Genomic DNA, 6,000 nt, shown 5'->3' with positions numbered 1-6,000 from the left:
AAGACATACATCTGCAGCCTTTAGCATCCCAGCCTTTGAGGGCATGGGAGGGCTTTATATTTATATTTCATAAGAAGCTCCAGGCTTGTGAACTATCCAGACAACTCAAAGGCCATTCTTCTCCTTCTACTCCTTCTTCTACTGCCTGATAAAGGAAATCATTTTACATTCAGACATCCTAACAAAACAGTGAACCGGAGAGAGGGGTGGGGGCTTCAACCGAGAAATGAAAATAAGAGTTAATAAATGCTTTTTTGGCATATCAAGACAAGCAGACAGAAAATAAAACAAAAACATGAAGGCCTGAATGTTTCTATTGAAACAGAATATATAATTTTTGATGTCAGAATTAACAGCACTGCTGTGATAGTTGTTGTGCTTTGATTGATTTCTTGTTCACGCCTTGCTTTTTTTTGTAAAATGATGTATTCCTGCCCAATCTGAAAGGATTATAGCTGATTGAAAAGGTTTAATCATGATTTCCTTAAGGCCTGTGGACCATGGTAAAGAAAAACCATGAGTTGTTTTGAAGCTGAATTTGTGAAATTCATGATTAACTGTCAATGCAATGAAACTTGACATTTGTATTTAATCCAAATGTAGCAGTGAACTTATACAATTATTATCTATATATGTATAACTCATGCATAAGTACACATACACGTACACACTAGAAATTAAGGGCAGTAAAGACACACCCAGAGCAGTGGGCCTATTTGTTCAGTTTACTGTTACAGTGTAGTTGTTAAAATGGATAGTGGACAACAAGAGCAGAAGTGTAGAACAAGGATGTGGCTTTAATTTTATAGCGTGTGTGTGTGTGTGTGTGTGTGTGCGCGCTTATGCATGTGTTATACATATATAGATAGGTTTCAAATAAGTGTTACTGGCACTCAAAACCATCATGAATTAGGTGATGAAGGTCAAGTGGCCTGTTTTTTAGTGCGTTTGGAACAAACCCAGCTGGAGCAGTGTGTAGACAACAGCAAAGGAGTTGACATGAAAAACAGCCCAGACTCATCTGCTTTCACTTCTTATCCCATCCCTTCTGTGTTGTTTTCGTTTTGGGCTTTGCTGCTGAACACAGCACAGTGAAGTAGGGCTGTAAAACATGTTGTGTCTTTGCTTGTTTCCATATTTGTTGGTCCGCAGGTGGTCCACTTGCGCGTTTCATTACGTCAAATTGCAGTATTGTGGAAGGCAGCTTTTTTTTTTTTTTTTTTTTCTATGGAAAAGAGTTTGTCTTTGTTAGATCCAGCCCTCTAAGTTAAGCTAAAGGATTAAACCTCTAAATTAAAGGAAAAGGACAGAAATCAACAAACCAATCCGTGTCTCCAAAGCAGCTATGAGTGTATATTTTGTGGGTCTGTTGTTTTTGTATCCTTTTGTGGCTCTTTTTATATTCTCTTTCCATCATAATAGCTCCCTGCTGAGATTACTACTGCAGAAAGGGTTATTATAGTAACAGAGTGATTAAACTGTTGGCACAGGTACAATGGAACTAACTGGAACTGCAATGAGAAGGAAAGGTTAATGTGTTCCTCTGTTGTATCATTTCAGGGGTGATCCATAACAAGGCGCTGTTGTAGCTCTCTCCCACCTCTACACCTAAAGCTGTACGTGCTTAACGCACTGTTTTTTATTGAAAAGTGAAGCCAGAACCTGTCACTGTCAATAAAAGAGAGCATTTAGCTGATTGCAACAGTGTGAGAAGTCCAGATATGCTATTATCCTTAAAGTCCATATATCAGGCCGTTATTCCTTTCATACCAGTGTGTCAGCTCCCAGGTGGTCCTCTCTGGGTAGCTAGCAGTCTTGGTGTGTGTGTGTTTTAGGGGTTGTAGGAGCATATTTGATTGGCGTGATAGGCATCTGGCAGCCTAGACCATGCTGAAGAAAGCCAAATGTGCTTCATATCGTTTGACTCGAACTCTGGATATTGCCGTCGTGGAGAATGCACAGAACATCCGAGTGACTGAGGGCACCAGGCCAAAGATCACTAAGGCCCATAAAGCAGCAATGCGCGTGGAGGAAATTTATCGCCCCACATGGCAGGGGTGCCCCTCGTTTCCACCGCTATTGCACAGTCCCAGAGCTTAGAGCAGAACTCATTGATGGATCCCACTGGATTTGCCATCTTCCTTTGTTGTATTGAGAAAAGATGCTTTAAAAAAGGGTCCTCTTGTCTCCCCAGCTTGTGCCAGACATCACCCATTGCGAGTAATTGATTCTTTTCTCTCTCTTTTTACACAGAAAGGCTAAACTGATTTAGCTGCCGGCCTCCGTGAATGGAATTCAGCATGCCCCACTCAGAAAAAGTGCAGCACACCCAGATGGAAGCTGTGTGGTGGGTAGAGATCAGAAAGTTTTGGTTCCTTCAAACACTCCCCAACCAACTGACAATGGCAGCTGCCTTTGTAAACGGCTCCCAGCGATGGCGGCAGGCCCGGAGGGTGTCGAAAAAAAAACGTGTCTCCTAGATGTTTGCTCTTGTGAAGCCCTATTTTTGCATGACTTGGCAATCACTCAGCGTAGCCGGCAATTATCGGTTCTCAAAGCCTCACTCGAATGTCAAGCGAGTCAACAGGCTTCGGCTTTGCGTTTCACACGTTTCAAGCCTAGCACCTTGAGTTTAATCCATGGTAAACCCCTGGCAACCGTTTCTGACCATGTATGTGTGTGGCAACTATGTAAACACCTACAAATCTCAGTTTGGGTCCAGCTCCTTGCTTATACAACCTGACACCTTCAGTCCTGGTTGAGATCCAAGTTGAAACAAATTCTGTTATTTTTGATATCACGCTTCCCTCCTTCCAAAGCACGTTTCATATTTTAAAAACAAACATCACACTACGTTTCTTGGCCAAGAAAATGCAAGTCCAGTAAGAGAACTTGTAATTTCTCTAGAGAAAGAGATAACTTAATATTCCTGATATTACTTTTCATTGGTCAAACTGTCGTTTCTTGTCAGAGCCACAGAAATACAAAGAATCACCATGAATGAGCTTCACTGTATCTAACGTGAATCATATTGAAGAATGCCAGAGCAGCAATGATTTAAAGCATTATTTCAGTCTCTGCAGAAATGAGAAATAAATGATGCTGACCCTGGGTCATACCTGCAGACATTTGTCTAAGAAATGCGTGGCTTATTTTGCGCAAGACATACGTGCTGATGTAAACTTCTTTACAATATTTCTATGCATGTCATTTCCTTAGTTGTTATACTCCAGACACAAACTTCAAAAATGCCATTTGGAGTTAGTCTGTTAAAGTGGAATTTCATTATTTTCTCCCCAAAATCCGTTACATCAATGTAATATTCATGTGCAAAAATGTTTATGGTTCTTAATAATTTTCATACTGGGTGCTCTGAAGCAGTTGCACATGGGTCATGTCCAAGGCCAAATGTCATTCAGCAGGGTACCATCTCTGTAGGGCTGATCAATGGACCAATGTAACTGTGGCTGTTTATTAATATGCATTGTTATGTGTCCTTATGTCTTCTTAAATTTCCCTGATGATGACGGCCCATATTTCTTCATATTGTACCTCATTGCAATTCCTTTTTCACATTCTTGCTGTTGAGAAACAGCCTGTGCTTTCTGGAGTGATGGAGCATCATCTTAAAGATGAACTGGACTGATGTTTGTGATCAAGAACTAGCATCTATGTATGTGGCTGGACGAGGTCGACTGCTCACAGACGTGTTCCAACATCTACTGTAAAGCCTTCAGACAAGGGAATATGCCTTTACTGCAGCAAACAGGGCCAAACCAGATTGATACCATTAATTTCAGATGAAATAATAGTTGAGAAAAACTTTGGCCATAGCTTTTTAACCCCTTCATAACCTCATGGTAACATTTTTTATCTTATACCTTAATTATATGTGAGTGCATCTCAGGGTCAAGAAACTTTTTTGAAGAACAGTTCTACAAATCGAGCAGCAGCTCAGCCTCATTTACATAAGAGGGAGAGCATTGAAATGGATGCGCAGGGCAAATCAACTCTGAGGAACTTCATGGCAAAGACAAAGCGTCTAAATGTGTTCCGCTGCTTTGAAAAAGGGAATAACTACTCTTTTATCTTTCTGTGTGCTTCGAGTGGCTCTTTTGAATCTCATGCTCGAGTGCCAAGCACAACAGTGCAGGGAGATGTAAATCGCATAGGGGTGACAGAGGGGGAGGAAGACTCATGTCTGCTCCTTCCCGGCCCAGACGCTTCGATTAAAACAGCCTGTCTGCTGCAGGGTGCTGTGGGAACCCTATGGAAGGATGGAAATGAAAGATTTCCTGATGAAAATTATAGCTTGGCCCAGAGAACTCTTCTATAAAAGCTGAGAAGAGAATAGGTGAGACTCTGTTGGACAGCAAGAGGTAAGAGAAGACAAAGAGGAAAGGGCTATACAAGCCTCTCCACGTCTCCACTAGACCAGGTAGTGGACCATAAAGCATGGGCCAACACTAGAACCTGTGTTTGGCTTGTTAAAGTCATCTATGAAAAATAGCTGGAGGTTTCACAGGTCCTGAGCACTTTATCATCATCAGCAACCTTAAAAAGACCAGACAGGAATGGAACTTTTTTGCTAGCAGCTGGTACATAAAAGGGGTAGTGGGGGGATTTGAGTTTGGCTAAAATCTATGTTTTTGATACTCTCACCAGTTTGATTTGTTTCCAGTACCTGTACAGGACATGTCAATTTATTAAAATCACATATTTTCACTTACACTCATGGGCCTAGTTTTCAGAAAGACCTTTGTGTCCCAGTATAGTGCAATGCCATAGTGTTAATTGAAACTTAAAGTAAAAAAAAATAAATAAATACAAATTCTATGGTGATGCTCATTTTTGATAGGATACCTGTTGTTGTTAGAATGGAAATGCACATGGAAATTTTGCCTCTTATCAATTAAAAGCTTGTAAAAGACATTCTACCATTTATTAAAGCTTGTAAAATACAAAAAGCTTGCATTACATATTCTACTCATTTTCCACAAATGGACATGGTTCTGGGGTCTTAATTAGATTTGAGATGTTTTGGTCAAATTATCGCCCCCTGTCTAAACAGCACTGTTCAGACCAGTTTTTTCAGCACCTTTTGATGAGCCACTGTTCTCTCCAACTTGAGCTCACAGCAGCAAAGAGTAAGGGACAGAAGCTCTGTTTTTTTAGCCATTTTTGCTCCATTCTCTTCTTTCTTTGTTCCAGTTCTCACAATTCTGTCCACAAATAGAAAGGGAGAGACCTACAGCCCTCTGTAGATATCATTGCTGGGCATTTGTAAATGCTGTACACAGAAAGCTAAATCAATAACTCCAGGACAATGGTGAGCAAAGCTTTTAGGCCAGGTCTTATTGGAATCACTAGACAAGTTTCTGGAGCCATGGATTTCATTTCTGAAATTAACAGCACCCTTACGTCAGGTCTTTTATTATGTTAATGTGAAGGGTTCATTATGAGTTGAATGCTTTCAGAATGGGAAGACTCTTAAATGCACTCTTTCTCTCTGCAGCTGAAGGTGAGCATGCTAATGTGAGACAGACTGTTGAGCTTCAAAATAACTGTCACTCCTGGGTCATGACCTTTAATGTAGCAGTTAGCTTCTTCCGGACAGCTGTTTTTGAGGCTGTCACACAGATGTGTGTGTGTCTGTGTGTGTGTGTACACTGCATTCCTCTCCATAAGATGACCATAACCCTTCTCTCACACAAGCTATGGCACATTCCTGTTATTCAGCATATATACAATGTAAAATATTTTTCATAATATATACAATGGTGGCAAAAAAAAGTCTGTACTTCCTCTGAAATATATGAAACCAGCCACTGCTTCTTTTCAAACTGCTGCAAACACAATGCCACACACATGCCCACATGCTTGGAGGAAAACATTAACTGCCCAGATCCGTTAGCTAACAGACATTCAGAGCATCTTGCTGAGCAAGGGGAAGAGAAGGAGAGCCATCCTTCCCAGCCAGAGAGTGTATTGCCAAACTGG

Source organism: Hoplias malabaricus, chromosome 1, assembly GCF_029633855.1.
Source record: "Hoplias malabaricus isolate fHopMal1 chromosome 1, fHopMal1.hap1, whole genome shotgun sequence".
Lineage (NCBI taxonomy): Eukaryota > Metazoa > Chordata > Actinopteri > Characiformes > Erythrinidae > Hoplias > Hoplias malabaricus.
The sequence above is the reverse complement of the archived record's forward strand: the minus strand, read 5'-3'. Positions refer to the sequence as shown.